The sequence below is a fragment of the Schistocerca gregaria genome, chromosome 6, assembly GCF_023897955.1.
Source record: "Schistocerca gregaria isolate iqSchGreg1 chromosome 6, iqSchGreg1.2, whole genome shotgun sequence".
Classification (NCBI taxonomy): Eukaryota; Metazoa; Arthropoda; class Insecta; order Orthoptera; family Acrididae; genus Schistocerca; species Schistocerca gregaria.
In genome coordinates this window covers 146053249-146073915 of record NC_064925.1, presented here as the reverse complement: position 1 = coordinate 146073915, position 20667 = coordinate 146053249, and positions in this window count along the sequence as shown.

Sequence of the window (20667 nt, the reverse complement as noted above, 5' to 3'; positions counted from 1 at the left end):
TTGGTATGGATAATCCCTTTGAGCACAATTGCGAACTTTGGCGTTTTGTGATAACATGTCTCAACAATTCTGGACTGATTTCCCTTTGCTCTAACAGATCGGCTGCCACATTTTCCCGTGTTTCTCACTGTTATGGTGCGAGATTTATGGGGACCATTTTTGCACAAATCATTCTCATACCAAGATCTTCACTTGTAACTAGATGAACCGTTTCTCGATTGATGTTCAGTTCTTCTGCAATCATTTTCACGGAGAATCTTCAATCAGATTGTACGAGTTCACACACCCTGGCCAAGTTGACATCCATCCGTGAGGTTGATGGTCGTCCACTGCGGCCTTCATCTTCAACATTTGTTCTGCCTTCACTAAACATTTTATGCCAACGAAAAACTTGAGATCTTGACATAATCTCCTCTCCAAAAGCCTTCTGAAGCTTACCGTAAGTTGTAGTCGCGTTTTCACCCAATTTAACGCAAAAGAAATGGCATGCTGTTGCGCAATATTATGCGGTTCCATTTCTGTGACGAGAGACACAAACACGTGTTAACTTGTTACAGCACAACCCATGACTGAGCAGTTGCATCAATGTGCCGCTTGGACAGGAAACGTTAGCGACAGCCCCGGACATTTTTACAAGCCCTGCTCAATTACCCCCCTCCACACCTACTCCCCACCACACCAACCAAGAGCGCATCAATATGATCTTTGGTAGTCCTCGTCGCTGTCGTGTTATTGTTTGTCGTTTGTCGGTTGGTCATACTAGCAGTGTTCTGCTGTCAGTACTTCTTAGCAGTTTGTGTAATACTGTCAAAATGAATCATAGATATGCACTCTCAATGAAGTTATCATACACAAGGTACCAAATCTTGAGTGTTGTGACCAACTGCTGTCAAAACTGATACCTAACAGACATTAAAGTACAATAAGAAGTGTTGGAACGACACTGACGAAATTATGTACATATGTTTAACAATAGGCAGCTCTAAAACTATCAAACACTGAAGAACTCAAAGTAATCTCGTGTGTGCTATAAGCAAGCAGTCATAAGAGTTCACAAGTAAAAATTCACCCATTACACAGGCAAATGTTAATGAAGAATGTCACTGTATAAATATCTGACTGCTTGCATTACGCATTTCTACATTATTCCACTCTTATATTCTTTACTCATAATGAGGTAATCAGAAACAAACCAAGACATCAACTTTGCCTTGTTTATGCACAACATTGACTTCAGACAGTCGAGATAATGGACAGTATCCTTGGCGATACCACCAATTAATATTTCCCAACAGAATTTCTTACACTACGCGAGGTGACGGAAATTTGCGCACACTGCAGTTAAAAAATGTCAGCTGTTTTGATATAGTGCAGACGAGAGCTCATGAAATAATAAATACGGTGTGGATACCATTTTTATTTTTCATTCTTATTGATGCTTTTTCAACACGCATATTCAATGAACATATTTCTAATTCTTTTCACAATGGTACCGGAAAAACTGTATTTCGTACTTACTACTGATTTTCTCCCTTGTTATGACTGGCATATCTGTGATAAGAACAACTTTGATGTTGGAACATGCGGCAGACCATGGGCGGAGCTTAGGATATAGATTGGTGCGGAGGGGGGGGGGGGGGGGTGATTGAGCGGGACTTGTGCACCGTTCCGGGCTGTCGCTAACATTACCTGCTTGGACTGGAAGCAACTTATAGACGAAGGTCAAAGATATTGCGCCTACGCAAGCCTGCAGGGTTGCCACATCTTGCAAAGAATATCAGTCTCATTACTTTATTGTCGCACCTCGTATGTAAATTTCTTAAATTTACGAAAGAAAAGCACATTTATGTGTAGTGTTGCATGTTTCCTTCTCCAGTTTTTCGTTCTGAATATTTATTTTCCTGTGCCATGTGAAATGAAAATCATATTTTTGGTATAATATCAAGTGATAATACTGAATGATTTACAAAAGCAAGGAAATGAAGAAAATTTTTAAATAATCGTCTTGTGGCTAAGTTATCTTACATACTGCTGAAGAACATTTATAATTTTAATTTGCATTTCTTAGTTTCTCTACAACTGTTACGTAATACGTGTAAATTGTACAATACTTGGCGGTTTAAGAATTTGCACCTAAAATTAATTCTAGAAATCGAACTATGAACTGCTAGCGCCGTCGGGTCTGTCCCTGTGCGTAGTATTCAGACTGTGACGTCACGAGAGGTAGTTGCAGGCCGACCTCCACGTAAGCCGATGGCAGCTCGACACTAGCAACTCGGCCTCCTCCCCCTGTGAGGCGCCTCCCCGTTGCTGCTGGAGGCGGACGAGGAGCTGCTGGAGGCGTTGGTGGGCCGGCAACGACGACGCTGATATCGCTTCCCCTCTCGGTGTCGTGGCGCCCAAGCACTGCAGGTTGGGGGCGCGGAGGAGGGGATTGGGCCAACCGCGTCCTGCGCGACGAGGTCAGTAGTCCGTGAGATCGTCGACGGGAATGACAAGTCTGGTAAATTTCTGTTGAATATGTCGGTTGTCGAACGGCGTCGCTTTTGTATGCACGTGACACTTGTGAAAGTTTTATCGAACTGGTAAATACACTCGTGCTCATAAATTAAGGACAATACTGATACATGGTGAAACGACGCTCTGGTGGGCGGTTTGCGGGTTTAAATCACCTCGGGGTATGACCATGCGGCGCATTTGACCTGCGGTCGTCGCAGAGTGGCGCTGGCAGCAGTCCACATACGCAGAGGTGTGTTGATGTATGTCAGAGAACGGTGCAGCGAGTAAGTGTCCAGACGTTCTCAGATGTTCTAATGGTGACTGTGTGTTGAAAATGGCTTAAAGAACACATACTGATGTTATGAGGGGTAGAATATTAGGCCGACTGGAGTCTGGTCAAACACAGCAGGTTGCATCACGGGCCCTCCGTCTGCCACAAAGTGTGATCTCAAGATTATGGCAACGATTTCAGCAGACAGGGAACGTGTCCAGGCGCTGCAGTACGGGACGTCCACAGCGTACAACACCACAAGAAGTCAGATGTCTCACCATCAGTGTCTGCAGACGGCCACGGATACTGCAGGCAGCCTTGCTCGGGACCTTACCACATCCACTGGAACAGTTGTCTCCAGACACACAGTCTACAGACGGCTGAACAGACATGGATTATTCGCTCGGAGACCTGCAAGGTGCATTCCACTGACCCCTGGTCACAAGAGACACCATAAAGCCTGGTGTCAAGAACACAGTACACGGTCATTGGAACAGTGGTCCCAGGTTATGTTCATGGACGAGTCCAGTTATAGTCTGAATAGTGATTCTCGCCGGGTTTTTATCTGGCGTGAACCAGGAACCAGATACCAATACCTTAATGTCCTTGAAAGGGACCTGTATGGAGGTCGTGGTTTGATGGTGTGGGGTGAGATTATGATTGGTGCACGTACACCGCTGCATGTCTTTGACAGAGGAACTGTAACAGGTCAGGTGTATAGGGATGTCATTTTGCACCAGTATGTCCGCCATTTCAGGGGTGCAGTAGATCCCACCTTCATTCCTGATGGACGATAACGCACGGCCCCACCGATCTGCCATCGTGGAGGAGTACCTTGAAACAGAAGATATCAGGCGAATGGAGTGGCCTGCCTGTTGTCCAGACCTAAACCCCACCAAGCACGTCTGGGATGCTCTCGGTCGACGTATCGCTGCACATCTTCAAACCCCTACGACACTTCAGGAGCTCCGATAGGCACTGGTGCAAGAATGGGAGGCTATACCCCAGAAGCTGCTCGACCACCTGATCCAGAGTATGCCAACCCGTTGTGCGGTCTGTGTGCATGTGCATGGTGATCATATCCGATACTGATGTCGGGGTACAACGCAGGAAACAGTGGCGTTTTGTAGCACATGTGTTTTGGGACGGTTTTCTCAACTTATCACCAATACCGTGGACTTACAGATCTGTGTCATGTGTGTTCCCTATGTGCCTATGCTATTAGCGCCAGTTTGTTTAGTGCCACGTTGTGTGGCACCACATTCTGCAATTATCTTTAATTTATGAGCATGAGTCGTGCTCAATTGCCAGGCTCTTTAAGTGGTCAGTAACACTGGTTTCGTAATTGTGGATAAAGGCAAGTGCTACGATGAGACAATTTCACTAAAAAGTGAAAAAAACTTTTCAGAGACACACTAAGTTGGCGTCATTTCGTGGTAGACTCTACAAAAGAATTCAAGATCAGCATCCCTAATACAATTTAAACGCAGCCACAAGAAAGACTGCTGGGTTAACACGTTTCAATTACCGGATTAAAGTATAACATATTTGATCAATTGAACATTCGCGGTTCTAAATTCAGATATTTCTATAAGTTGACTGAATCCAGCTATGAATCATTGATGTTGTAGTCAAAGGATACTAGATTTTTTCGTTTTGCGAAGTGCTTTAAAGTTTTTAACATTGAATGCAAGTTGCCAGTCTTTGTTTCGCTTTGAAACCTCATCAAGATCTGACTGAATATTTATGCAACTTCTTTCAGACAGTACTTCATTTGTAAATAACTTCATCGCCTGCGAAAAGTCTGAGGTTTCTATTATTATTTTTCCGTAAGTTCATAAATATACAGCTTCAACGGGAAGGATCCCAACACAGTTGTCATGTAAAAAGCATCACTATATCATCGAGACGGTCTGCTACCACGATATTTAAGAACCATTTCCTCAGAATAATCCTTAATCCGGTTTGTAAAATAAAAATCCGCTACAGTTTCCATTAATTTCTTAATTTATTCCACGAACTGTTTCGAAGCGTAAAGCTCATTTTCGGATACATTTCTTGTATATTATCAGTACCCCCTGTTCTTGTTGTATTTGTATGTTTTGAATGTTATGCGTTCTGTCTCATTGACTGTTAGGCATTTCCCCCGAAAACTTACGTTTATGTCTATTACACGAGGACAATTCCAAAAGTAAGCTCAATTTTTTTATAAGTACATAGACCTGTTTATTTCTACAATGATTTACATCAGTTTACAGCTTGAACGTTTAGCTATTTTTCGACATAAATCACCATTTCTGTCGATGCATTTTTGTAGGCGCTGTGGCAGTTTTTGTGTGCCCATGTCATACCAGCTCGCGGCCATGCTGTTCAAAAAGTTATGAACCTCTTCTTTCACTTCGTCGTCGGAGCTGAATCGCTGCGAGCACAATTAACGCTGACAGGTACTGTGAGACTCTGAAGAAACTCAGACGGGTAATTCAGAACCGGAGAAGAGGAATGTTGAGCAAAGGCGTACACATTGTCCATGACAACGCTCGCCCACTCATCGCTTGGCAAACCGCTGCTCTCCTACAACAGTTTCAGTGGAACATAATCACCCACTCTATAGTCCTAACTTGGCGCCCAGGGACTATCACCTGTTCCCTACGTTAAAAGAACATTTGGCCAGAAAGCGATTCAGCTCCGACGACGAGGTAAAAGAAGAGGTCCATAACTTTCTAAACAGCATGGTGGTGAGCTGCTATGACATGGGCATACAAAAATTGCCACAGGGTCTACAAAAATGCATCGACAGAAATGGTAATTATATCGAAAAATAGCTAAACGTTCAAGCTGTAAACTGATGTACGCCATTGTAGAAATAAACAGGTCTAGGTTCTTATAAAAAAATAGGAGACCTTAATTTTTTTGATTACCCTCGTATTTAGTGATGCTTCCACATACCTAATATTGTTTATATTATTTCATTTCAATGACTCTGTCGTAGCATTAAACCTGTCGTATCCCAGCTACTTTTAGGCATTTGTACTGGTACCTTATATTTTTATGTTATTATATTTATTCCTGTATTTGTAGTCCTGTTTTGTATCGGTCTTTATGTACCACACCTATTAAGCAGTCGGATCAGACGGCCCCAGTTTCCCGCTCTGTCGTGACTACCTACTTTGGTTCCCCACCTCATTGGCTCATACATCAATAGCTTCTGCCGCCGCGTTCAGCTGGCTTCTGGGTCGTCTGCACTGGTCACTTGCGTCTCGTGCTCTCCGGGCGGGCGCTGTGTTTGCTGGTCCTTCGTGTAAGTTCGGTTACTCAATTATTTACATTATTATTGAGTTCATTTCTGTCGGGAATCCTTCACAAAGTTAACATCTGTGTTCCAGTCCCTTAGGGTTCTTTGATGTGAGTTTGATCTCCTATGACTGACTGGTTCTACCGCCACACATTTATATTTCCATAATTATGTGAGTACACGACTTTTCACAACTGTGACTATTAATTTGATATGTCAGTCCTTTAGTACTTGTACACTAGTAGCCCCTCCTCGTCTTCACCGTTCGTGACACTTGAAGATGAAACTTAACGCTTCGAAACCGGTCGTGGAATAAATTAAGAAATTACTGGCAAATGAAGCGGATTTTTATTCTATAAACTGGACTAAGGGTTATTCTGAAGTAATGATCGTTAAATATCGTGCTGTCAGATCGTCTCGGTGGCATAGTGATGCTATTTGGATGAGAAGTGACTTGGGATCATTGCTGTTTATGCTGTACGTTTATGACCTTGCTGACAACGATAACAGTAAACTCACACTTTCCCCATATGATACAGTTCTTCATAATGAAGACTGTCTGAAAGGAGGGGCGTAAATATTCAGTCAGATCTTAACAAGATTTCAGAGCGGAGCGAAGGCTGGCAACTTGTTTTAAATCTTCAGGAATTTAAAACTGAGCACTTCACAAAACGGAAAATAACATAGTATACTCTATCATCAATGAGTCATAGTTGGATCAGTCGACTTATACAAATATCTAGATGAAAAAAAACTGTAGGGATATGAAATGGAACGATCAAATAGGCTCACTCGTAGATAAAGCTGTCTAACTACAATGGTAATTAACTTAGAAACGGTGCAACGTATCGAACTTTTTTCTGAACAGTTTTTTCTCAGCACAACCTACCCTGCAACAGGCTTACATGCTTTCCAGATTGCTTATGACCACCCCATATGTTAAAATAGAGAAATGTAACGTATGTCAGGCCGAATGCTCACTAGCGTATTATGTAAAAATCAGAAATAAATCCATGAAGAACTTTTCGAGATTCTTGGTAAAAGAGTTTTCCCTTAATATACTACACATATATTTATTCATTATACATGGTGATTTTTCCATCGAGTACGAACTCTAGGCATTGATCGACGAAAGGATACAGAGCAAAAAAGGTCTAATGAACTTTGGTCCGGAAATGCATGGTTTCCATGTTAGAGACCATTTATTCAATCATACATTGTCGCAGAGACTGCTGTCTAATACGCGCTTTACCATGCAGCCACAGTTACAGTATGTGTTACGAATGTTTTCCATGTGGCTCAACGCGTGAAGTGTTCGCTCCGTGGCAAGTCCTGTCTCCCACGTTCACATCGGCCAGGCTGCATCTCGACAGTGTTAAAGGCAGCACGAATACCCTGCTCCAGTGTCTCCACATCTGGGATGGGCGCTACACACACGATATTTTTTAGATGGCCCCATAACCAGAAATCGCACGGGTTGAGATCCGGTGAACGAGCAGACCGTGCAACTGGACGCCCTCGTCCGATTTATCGGCGGGGAAGACACGATTGAGATGCGTCCGGACGTTAATTGCGAAGTGGGCTGGAGCACCATCATGCAGCAGCCACATAACCCTTCGAATCACCAGTGGCACTTTTTCCAGCAAGGCAGGCAAAGTCACCCGCAAGAAACGCCGATTGTTCCCACCTGCTAGGTGACGTGGAAGGAAGACTGGTCCCAAAGTACGGTCGGCAATTATCCTGGCACATACATTCCGGCTGCACCGATGCTGATGATTCACTGTCACCATACCATGGAGGTTCTGCATACTATTGTACAGATAACTGTCATGAAAGTTGAAGATATCACTCATCATAAAGGTGGCCTCATCTGTGAATGGGATGGGTGACACAAAACCCGGACTCGTTGTTGCCTGGTGAAGAAACCGGGACAAAACTGCTCTCGATGTGGGAAGTCGTTTCCTAGTAATCCCTGCACACACTGTAAGTGATAAGGGTAATAACAATCGTCGTGGAGAATGATGCACACGATCGTCTGGCTTACGCTTTGCTGGCGGACCAACTGCCTGGTACTGACATGGCGGTCGGCTTCCACAGTGTTAATCACATTTACCTCCAAGTCTGATGTCCAAACTTTTCGGGTACGCCCTTCATGATTTCCTGCTCCCTGAAACGATCCTGTCTCAGACAAACGGCAAAACACTGTTGCAGACATTGAATGCTATGGTTGTTGGCGGTGGGGATAGGTCTCCTGATACAACATTGCTGCCCGCCGCCCGTTGGCTTTTGCCTATCTGTAGGTAAACACCATATCGGCAAGCTCTGGATTGGAATACGGGACCATTGTGTACAACGCTGTATCGCATCCATTACAAGGTGAGTCAGCTAGAGACGTGAGTCGGGCACAACATTACCAGTTACTATGACAGGAGTGGGCGCTAGGACCCTCCAGGAGAATACCAAGCGTACTGTAACTGTGGCTGCATGGTCCAGCACGTATTGAACCGCAGTCTCTGTAGCAATGAATGATTGAATAATTGGTCTCTATTATGGAAACCATGCATTGCCGGACGTAAGGTCATTACACCTCTTTTGTCCCGTGGCCTCTCATTGATTGTACACGGTGTAAAAAATCAACCATTAAGCATTAAAAATATATAGCCAATATCCGTCGGAATGTTCATAAGAGTATTTTTAAAAAATTAAGAAGGAATACGGTCAAGACCTTTTTGAGATATTTGGTGAAAGCGTTAAAAAACGAATTGTATATACTTTTTTTTTCGGAAAATAGCACTGTAATAGCACTTCAGGGTACGCCGACATTGGATATAATGCAGCGAAAATTACTTATAACTGAAGCATGGGATACCCCCGTCTGCTTTTAGCCATGACGTCATCAACATGTTGAACAAAAAAAAAGAAAAAGGTGTCGGACTTGTTCCAGAGTCCAACACTCTGGGCGATCATTTCATTTTCTATCATGCTCACGTTCGTTCACTGCATTTTCACACGTAGGTTCAGTGTTCAGGTTTAGAGCTTCACTTTCGTGATGTTGAACTTCCTGGCTTTTCACTCGCACACGAATTATTGACAGTTTTTAGTTTTTTTTCAGATGCAGGAGAACAAGTGAAATAGTTTGTTAGTTTTCTGCTTGAAACAGTCAATGACAACGCTTTTCCCACCAAAAACTGCATTGGTATCGTTCGTATTGCGATTACCAACACGAAAAAATGGAATAAAAAAATTACGTCCGCGAAATAAATCTTTGGCTCTCTTCCAAGTTCTCAACATCATAAAAAAATTACTTTGTCGACGAAAAAGTTTAGGGGTACCCGTCCCCCAGCGTTCCCCCAGAAAAACAGCAATATATATATATATATATATATATATATATATATATATATATATATATATATATATATATATATGTGTGTGTGTGTGTGTGTGAAAACTTGAAGTTTTTCATGTCGGAACAAATACACTCCTATTATGTAAATAATTTAAATATTCATATGTGCAACTTGCGGTTGCATGTCTAATGTCAGTTTCATAATGAACTAAAAATGTCTGTATTGTTAAAGTCCAATCCGGTAGAGGAGTAATTTTATTTGCAACTGGAGCGGTTATCCTTCAATAACTAGAGATTGTCACCAACTAACTGTCGTATTCACTGTAAACCAGCGGCCATCAAACTTGCTCAGAAGCCAATACGGAAATTGCGGAGCGGCAGCTCTGAGAGCATATGCACCGATATTATTATTAATTGGCAACCTCTAGAAATTATTATGTTATGAGCCCCCAATAGACTAGCTACAGGATGGGCGCGCAAAGTTGGCCGCAAGCCCCCAAAGACTGATAGTACAAAGTCGTCAGCATTCGGAACGCTTCGTGTCGACTGTTCTCCGTTTGAGATTGTTGCGACCGTCAGGGACTCGAAAGCTGTCACACGGTAATTGCCTGTTGTGTTTTTGTTGTGGTGTTGTTTCTGGGTCAGTGGACGATTCATTTGTTAATGACAAAAAAAATGTTCAAATGTGTGTGAAATCTTATGGGACTTAACTGCTAAGGTCATCAGTCCCTAAGCTTACACACTACTTAACCTAAATTATCCTAAGGACAAACACACACACCTTCCGTCGGGACCAGCCGCACAGTCCATGACTGCAGCGCCTAAGACCGCTCGGCTAATCCCGCGCGGCTGTTAATGGTAGTAATTGTACTTATACTCGTATTTTAATGCGTTAGGCAATTTGAGATCCAATCACAAATGCTTGCTAAATGTTTTGATTGCCTTTTTTCCCTACTCAGCGCGTTGTACAGGGTGACACTGAATAACGGGAATGTTTTTGAAATGAGTCGTGGTAGCAGGTGGCAGGTTCGTGACAGCGAGTTAACAGCCTGCATTTGAGTAATCATGGATCAGTGGAACGGACAACAGTGAGCGTTAGCCATAAAAATGTTTTCTAAAAATAATATAGTTTGGTAGCGGCGGAGAGGGAGTTTGGACGATTTTATGGTTCAGGACGTCATGATGTCGTTCCGTCGAAACACGCGATAAAATGTTGGATTAATAACTTTGAAGAGACTCGATCTGCCCTCAAATAGAAACCAACAGGACGACCAAGTAGTGTGCGTTCTCCAGCGAACATTGATGTTGTGCCGGAGTCTGTCTCGGAGCCCACGGCGTTCAACTCGTAAGCAAGCAGCGTTGGTTTGGAATGTCCCGGGACGGTGTTCGCAGAATTCTTCATCCTGATTTAAAATTCCATCCGTACAAACTACAGATGGTGCAACAACTGAAGGACAAAGATTACCGATTACTATTAGGATTCTGTCAACAAATGATAACAAAAATAAACAATGACGATGAATTTCTAAACAGGTTGTGGATGTCAGATGAGGCACATTTTCATCTCACAGGTTATGCGAATAAACAGAACTACCGTTACTGAGCAAACACAAATCCTAATGACGTTCATGAGCGCCTTTTACACGGTAGTAAAGTGACAGTATATTGTGGTGTTTCATCAAATGAGATTATCGGACCCTATTTACTCGCAAATGTACAGGGAAATACAACTGTCAATGCCGATCGGTACTTGGAGATACTACTAACTTGCGTTATACATGCATTGAACAACTTTCCAAACGTTCAAGAAGCCTGGTTTCAACAGGACGGAGCGACATTACACATTGCACAGCAATCAGTGCTATATGTGCGAGAATTGTTTAGAAACAGTGTGATCTTACTATTCGGTTGTGATTTTTTCTTGTGGGGCTAGCTCAAGAACAAAGCCTACACGACTCGACCAAGAACCCTGGATGAATTAAAACAGAGAATTCAGAACGAAATTCACAGTATCCCAGCTGAGATAGTCCAGCGGTCAACGAGGAATCTCAGCAGCAGATTTCACGACTGTATTCGTGCAGATGGACGCCATCTAAAGCAAGTAATTTTTAAAAAAATGATAAATTCCACCAATGTCTCGTAAATAGCAAAGTTGTAAGGTTTCAATCAACTACCGGCTAATCTGTCTTCTGACTGCTTTATCCAAAATTTCTGAAAAAGTAATGTATTGTAGAGTAGCTTGACACCTTTGTAAAAATAAAGTTTTAACAAAATGTCAATTTGGTTTCCAAAAGGGTTTTTCAACGGAAAATGCGATATATACTTTCACTAATGAAATATTAAATGCTCTGAGTAACCGGAAGTCACCCGTTGGGATTTTCTGTGATCGATCAAAGGCTTTTGATTGTGTAAATCATGGAATACTTCTAGATAAGCTCAAGTACTGTGGTATGAATGAGACAGTGCTCCAATGGTTTAATTCATACCTAACTGGAAGAGTTAAGAAAGTCTAAATAAGCAGTTCACATAATATGCAAAAAACTGGCGATTTCTCAAATTGGGGAACAATAAAGAAGGGGGTGCCACAAGGTTCGGTCTTGGGTCCTCTGTTGTTCTTAATATATATTAATGACTTGCCATTCTATATTCACGAAGATGCAAAGCTGGTACTTTTTGCCGATGATACAAGTATAGCTATCACACCCAACAGACAAGAATTAACTGTTGAAATTGTAAACAATGTTTTTCTGGAAATCATTAAATGGTTCTCTGCAAATGGGCTCTCATTAAACTTTGACGAAATATAGTATATACAGTTCCACACAGTAAATGGAATGACACCATTGATAAATATAGACTTCGATCAGAAATCGGTAGCTAAGGAAGAATATTCAAAATTTCTAGGTGTACGCATTGATGAGGGGTTGAATTGAAGAAAAAAAAAAACACACTGAGGATCTGCTGAAACGTTTGACTTGAGCTACTTATGCTATTAGGGTCATTGCAAATTTTGGCGATATACATCTGAGTAAATTAGCTTACCATGCCTGTTTTCATTCTCTGCTTTCCTATGGCATCATATTCTGGGGTAAATCATCATTGAGTAAATAAGTGTTCATTGCACAAAAGCGTGTAATCAGAATAATTGCTGGAGCTTATCCAAAACCATCCTGCAGACACTTATTTAAAGAGCTAGGGATGTTCACTGTAGCCTCACAATATATATATTCACTTATGAAATTTGTTATTAACAATCCGAACGAATTCAAAAGTAATAGCAGTGTACATGGCTACAACACTAGGAGAAAGGATGATCTTCACTACTCAAGGTTAAATCTAACTTTCACTCAGAAGGGGGTAAATTACGCTGCCACGGAGGTCTTTGGTCACTTACCTAATAGCATCAAAAGTCTGACAGATAGCCACATAGCATTTAAAAGGAAATTAAAGGAATTTCTTAATGACAACTCCTTCTACTCATTAGGTGAATTTTTGAATATAATAAGTGGGTAATTTTCCCAACCCCCCCAAAAAACGAAAAAAAATTAAAAATATTGAGTTTCATGTAATATTTTGTGTAATGTAATATCTTGTATAGACACCTTTTATTAACCTGACACGTTCCACATCATTACGAAGTGTCGTATTCATGATCTATGGAACAAGCACTAATCTAATCTATAAATGCAATTTCTTTCCTTCATCGCTTCTAGTTTTATTGGATTGTCGAAATGTTCCCGTTTTTCTGTGTCACCCTGTATTACAACAGCCTTAACTGAATTTCATAATCCTTGCTGCAAATGCCCACAGCTGGTGGTCTAGTGGCTGACGTTGCTGCCTCTGGCTCACGGGGTCCCGGATTCGATTCCCGGCCGGTTTGAGTGGTTTCTCTGCCCGGGGACTGGGTGTTTGTGTTGTCCTCATCGTTTCATCCTCATAAACATTCGTGACGGTGGCTATATTGGATTGTGAAAAAAATTGGACTGCGTAAAACTTGGGACTTTGTATGGGCGCCGATGACCGCGCAGTTGAGCTCCCCAGAAACCAAACATCATCTTCATCATCCTTGCTACAAATATTTACCGCATTTGAAGATGACCGTCTTTATAACGGGCATTCACGAATTCATGTTACTTCCGTCTGAAATTAACAACGTAGCAGCCGATTTGCAAGAGTCGCGCACGTAAGTTGTCAGTACTGGAAGACAATGTAACACAGAGGCGTATTATACGGCTAAGAACCGCGGGCAGCAGTTTGACGACCACACTTGTAATCATTCATCTAAAGCAGTGATTCCCAACCTGGGGGTAATTACCCACTAAAGGGTAAAAGGCAATTTTCTGAGGGGTAAAAACAAAACGGTTCAATTCTGTTTCCGTCATGAAACCATTTTTTTTAAAAGGTTCTTACTCTTATTCTGTTTCATAAGATTATAATGCTGATCATACAAGTTATCAATAATTACATGTCTTTGAAATACTAGAATTAACCCACGACACAATGTGCTTAGGTGTGAAACGAAGGTATGAACATCACCTTCCTCACATGGGCCACCCACTGCTCACAAACGTTCTACCTTGCGTTTGTGACAGTAACATTGAGAAATATGCACCACATATGCTCAAATATTTCATGAAAATGTCTTATCCGAGTTGTACAAAACGGCCATGAGAAAACTACGAGTCTATATAGACGGGAAATTACTAAATCACAACAAACACCCGAAGTACCTTGGGGTTACCCTAGATAGGACACTAACATTCAAAGAACACCTGACGAAAACTGCAGCGAAACTTAAAACACGCAACAACGAATTGCAGAAGCTCTGTGGCACCACTTGGGGCTCCACAGCATCTACCTTAAGACCATCCGCACTTGGTTTGGTGTATCCAGTGGCAGAATACTGTGCCCCAGTTTGGCCCAACAGCAAACACACACACATGATAGACAGCCAACTTAACGCAACAGTGCGTATTATATCAGGCACAATCAGGCCAACTCCTACAGTGTGGCTGCCCATTCTCAGTAACATAGCCCCTCCTAACCTGCGTCGTGAACACGCTCTGGTTAGAGAATTTCAAAAAATCATGACCCACCCTCAATTACAAATCCATGAAGATACGACATCCAAGGAAACTGACTCCGGTCTAGACATACTCCACTAAAGACCGCACAGGCTCTGCACCAAGCCAACTTTAAAATAAATGACCGATGGAAAGAGGAATGGGAGAGCAGAACAGCAGTAAACTGCCACAGTATGCCACGCATCTTTAGTAAACGAAAAGGATTTGATTGCCCTCGCAAAGTTTGGTCAACTCTTAATCGCATCAGAACCAACTGTGGGAGATGCGCCGACTCCTTACACAGATGGGGTAAACTTCCTTCTGCCGCTTGCGACTGTGGCACTGAGAGACAGACGGTCAAACACATCGTGCAGGAATGCCCACTAAGGGCATACGTGGGTGACCCACAGGATATCCTAATGGCGACCCAAGAGGCAATCGACTATTTATTATCTAAGCTGGACGTCTGCTTGTGATTGCTCCTCTGTGAGTGTTAATTTACAATTGGCTGTGTCCTTATATACAAACTGTTATTTGTTGCTCTGTTTATGCATATGTGATTTTTTTAAATCGTGTTGTTTCTGTAATTTTTACTGTGATGTTATGAGCCATACGCTAAATAAATAAATAAATAATCCGAGTTGTAGGTAGTTCCTGCAATAGACCAGAATTCCTTCATTATTAACTCTGCAACAATACACTGGCTAATAGACAGTACAGCAGCATCAATGTAGTGGCTGCAATACTGCTGTAGGTCTCGAGATTTATTATTATTATTATTATTATTATTGTTGTTATTATTATTATTAGTGGTAGTGGTCAGGTACAAAGCATTGGCAGCCTGAAGCCTTCCGAATTCTGCCAGTTCAGAAACGAGGAGTCCAAAAATCAAGTGATTTACAAAAAGTAGGTCCAAGTACAGTGGACACATATTCACTTGGTTGATTGTAAATGGATGCAAAACATGGGTGAAGCCAAGTGTCGCTAGGGAGAGAAGTGGTACAGAGGAAGCAGGTTTCGTAACAGTGTCTACCCTCAATATTGATAGTTAGCTTTCTTTTCTTAGGAGGAGTTGTAGGTACCACTCGGGCTCAAAAACAAGTGTTTAGAAATAATCAGTACCAATTATCTCACAGACTCATCAATTAGTGGTTTAATAAAACACTTACGAACATTAAATACCATTAATCTTTCATCATTTAAAAATCAAAGTATCTGAAGAAAATTATTTTTCGTTTAGAAGTTTAGTTATACGGTGATGTCGATGGTGTTGGGGCATGGTGGAGGAGACGGGTGGTGGTGGTGGTGGTGGGGGGGGGGGGGGGGGGGGAGGAGTGATCTGTGGTTACCAGCTAATATAAGACTTACCTCAGGGGTAATAGTCCCAGAAAGGTTCGGAACAACTGAACTAAAGCGTTGCAAAACGATGCTTCCCAATAATGGAGCAATAAAAAAAATCCGCTCTTTCATTGAAATTTACCAAAATTTTCAATTGACCGTCGTCAGTTGTCAGTTACACGGTTTTGATGTTAGCAGTATTTGTTACTAGTAGTGGGTGGGGAGAGGTGAGTGTTGTACCTTGGAGCCGTTTACATTCCATTTTAAAATTATAGCATTCACGTTATATGTGATGCAGTCTTTTTGTGATAGTACAAAAATTACTTCAGAAACGTAAGGTTTTTCCAAGCGTGAAAAACTGTTTTGTGGTACAATGAGCTCATGTACTTAGGAACAAATATTCTACACAAATTAAATGTGTTGTTGTCGAGACAAGCTTGTCAGTAGTGTATTTAATAATCTATGTGATGCATTAATAATATGCTACACATCAATAATCGGAAAATTGTATCAAATTAAGAAGAAGTGTTGTCAAAAACCAATTACGAATTAAAACACGTTCAAATAGAAGTTGTTGGCGACTAACATAATTTTCTGTTTTCAAGGCGCGGGAAAGTGTAAAGACATTAAAGAAATTCAGTTCATTTGCCAATGTCACATGTTCCATGGCTAAAGAACTTCTTCCGTTTATGGGTACCAGATGGTGCACGACCATCGAAGTATGAATTAACAATTCACATGTTATGTAATTAATTTAAAAAATATACTGCTTACCATAAAACTCAGTAAATGAAAAACTAACAATATCTTCCAAATATCTTTAATAAGAAAACTCCTAATATCTACAGACGTTGCAAAAATTGGCCGGCCGGAGTGGAACAGTTAGCAGGTTCGAATCCTGCCTCGGGCATGGATGTGTGTGATGTCCTTAGGTTAGTTAGGTTTAATTAGTTCTAAGTTTTAGGCGACTGATGACCTTAGAAGTTAAGTGGCATAGTGCTCAGAGCCATTTGACCATTTTTTTTACAAAAAATACAACCTCATGCCTCACAACATCAAAACAAGTGAAATGTAGAAAACTGCTTGTGGCGTTTTCTTATGCGCGTTCCTTCCAGTGATTCTAAAATCGGACGCTAGTTCGAAATACTGACCAGGAAACATCATATGTTCAAAAATGGTTCAAATGGCTCTGAGCACTATGGGACTTAAAATCTGAGGTCATCAGTCCCCTAGACGTAGAACTACTTAAAGCTAATTAACCTAAGGGCATCACACACATCCATGTCAGAGGCAGGATTCGAACCTGCGACCGTAGCAGTAGCGCAGTTCCAGACTGGAGCGCCTAGAACCGTTCGGCCACAAAGGCCGGCATCATGTGTTCTTATGTACACTATTCTCCAGGTACAAAACATTACCTTATTGGTTTCTACTGCCCACTCCGTTTTTATTTTTATTTTTTTGGTTGGTGAATATGTTTTCATTCATTACTATATTGGAAACTTATTTCATGACTGTTATTTAATGGATATAATGTTCATCAAATGGAATCGGGATCGCTTATAATCATTTCGAATTAAATGTGTTTTTGGTATTACTCGAGCTTCATTTTAGGGTATGAATACAAATGAGTGTAATTTAAAACATGTTATACAGACTTTTAACGTTTATAGTGTGTGGCAGAATGTTCGATAACTGTAGGAGCAGAGTTCGCAGAGAGTTTTTCTGTGTGTTTCGTAAAATAAAGTAATGTGGTCTGCACTGAAGAGCCAAAGAAACAGATATACCTACTTAATATCGTATAGGGCACCCGCGACCACACAGAAGTGCCGCAACGCGACGTGGCATGGTCTCGACTAATGTCTAAAGTAGTCATGGAGGGAACTGACGCCATGAATTCTGCGGGGCTGTCCATAAATCCGTAAGAGTACAAAGAGGTGGAGATCTCTTCTGAACAGCACGTTACAAGGTATCCCAGATATGCTCAATAATGTTCATGTCTGGGGAGTTTGGTGGCCAGCGGAAGTGTTTAAACTCAGAAGAGAGTTCCTTGAGCCACTCTGCAGCAATTCTGGACGAATGGAATTTTGCATTGTCCTGCTAGGATTGCCCAAGTCCGTCGGAATGGAGAATGGACATGTATGGATGTATGTGATCAGGCAGGATGCATATGTACGTGTCACCTATCAGCATTTAGACGTATCAGTGGTCGCATATCACTCCAACTGCAAACGCCCTACGCAATTGCAGAGCCTCTCGAGCTTGAACAGCCTCCTGCTGACATGCCGGCTCCATGGATTCATGAGGTAGTCTCCATACCCGTACACCCCCATCCACTCGATTCAATTTGAAGCGAGACTCGTCCCACCAGGCAATAAGTTTCCAGTCGTCAACAGTCTAATGTCGGCGTTGACGGGCCCAGGCGAGGCGTAAAGCTTTGTGTCGTGCAGTCATCAAGGCTACACGAGTGGGCCTTTGGTTCCTGAAGTCCATATCGATGATGTTTCATTGAATGGTTCGCACGCTGACACTTGCTGATGGCCCAGCATTGAAATATGCAGCAGTTTGTGGAAGGGTTGCACTTCTGTCACGTTGGACGATTCTCTGCAGCCGCCGTTGGTCCCCTTCCTGCAGGATCTTTTTCCGGCCGCGGCGATGTTGCAGATTCGATGTTTCGCCGGATTCCTGATATTCACGGTACACTCGTGAAGTGGTCGTAAGGGAAAATCCCCACTTCATCGCTACCTCGGAGATGCTGTGTCCCATCGCTCGTGCGCCGACTATAACACCACGTTCAAACTCACTTAAATCTTGATTACCTGTAATTGTAGCAGCAGTAACCGATCTAAAACTGCGCCAGACGCTTGTTGTCTTGTATAGGCGTTGCTGACCGCAGCGCCGCATCCGGGCTGTTTACATATCTCTGTATTTGAATATGCATGCCTATACCAGCTCCTTTGGCGCCTAAGTGTATTTTAAAGTGTCAGGCAGGAGGAAGACAATGACTTTTGGAAAATGCTGGATAAATCGCCTGAGATAAATTGATTCAAAACTACTCACAAATCTGTTTTTCACAACTCTCCTCAGGTGTGTGTCACCGACAGATTCAGACTTTTTCAACAAAGGGAGGATCACTAGTACAAATGACGCTACAGCATCCATCAGGCTTTATCAGCAGTCACGTAGTTGACATACCATCAGAACTTTCATATCGCTTAACTCGAAAAAGGAAGAATCTCTTGGTGTTAATCTAACTTGTCGCAGCTGCCTAATAGGATCTGACTTTAGTTCTGATAAACTTCAACCATGAATGGCGGGAGCTAATAAAGTTTGTCTGGGATTCAGTTATAGTTCGATTAAGAAAAGTATATCCGACACACAAAAAAGGAAAGAAGTCAGTGTGTCTGCTGCAATATTTCTGGCTTAGTCAGCCATCATAGTAGGCTCTAAGAAGCTGTTCCCAGAGCAGTGGTGATGCAAGAAGTATATAGATGACGAAATGTGGTGTGAGGTACCTGTGACAGATGTTAGATTCGGTACCGCCTGCATAATGCTACTGCTCTGTGATTGGCTGCCGTGTTCGGAGCAAGGGCGCCAAAACATTTAAGTATAGTTATTATTATTAGTTAAACTACTCACTGGAATGACTTCACTTTTTAATATAAATATCTCTCAACAGCTGACTATCAATTAGTCATTGTAGAATGATTAAAAACAATTTAAACCAAAAACAAAAGGCTGACGAAAATGCAGACTAAGCACTTCGGAAGCGTTCGGGTCACGCCTTTTCTGGTATGGCGCACGATGTGTTTCGGGCTGTTCGTCACTCTGGATTAGGCAGTCGAGAAGAACAGACATGTTGTCTGTCGTGGGATGTGTTTCTAATTTTTATTTAAGTTCCTGTTCGCCACTCTGGATTAGGCACAGTCATGTTGTCTGTCGAAGGATGTGTTTGCCAGTATTCAGTATTAAAAGATTCACTGCGGTAGTCATGAGGCACAGACACGTGCCACAGATAGTGTTACATTTTCGTAAACACTGTGTTTCATCATGTATTTTGCTGTATCAGGAAGTGTTGTATTAAGATCATGTAGTCTTCTCGTGTGGCTATATTAAAATACGCGAGTGGCATCCCAATGAAGTGATACATTATTTCAGAACAGAACCTCGCTAAAAGTCAGTTTCAGCCTCAAGATACAGAACCTACGACCTAGGTGCTGTTTTCTGCACTGGGGACATCAACTTAAAGATAGCAGGTTAGTGAACTATAACAGAACCTTCGTATTACACACTGTGCGGTGGCAACAACTAGGCGCCTCACGTGTACTGCATGCACAGAACAAATGTGCTCAGTGAGACGTCATGTGCAGTAACGCAGAGGAGGTAAAGGAGGATGATCGTTATTAACACCAACAATCAATTCATACTTCCTTTCTTGCCATACTGCTCATGAATTTCTGTACTTGGCGCAGCTGACGAAAAAAGTTGGATGTCCAGAAAAAGAAGAGAACGGAAGAGCAAAAACGACTCAGACGAGCTTCTGAAAAACTGAACAGACTTTAAAACAAAAACATCCAGCGTGTTCAAAATGGTAACAAGTGTGTATTAATAGTTTTGATTTATATCAGTGGGACTTGCAATTTTAATACTCAAGCCCTTCAGAAATTGGGTTTTGTACAACAGGCGCTAGAATGATCCATTTTAGGAAATTTTAAGAGGCACAATACACAAACAAATGAGTGACAGGACAAACTGGAAGACAGAATAATTACTGCAGAGAAAGTGAAATGGAGGCGTGCGAGAAATGCAGACAGGTGGATGACTAGCAAACAGACCAGGGAAGTCCTGTGCTGAATTT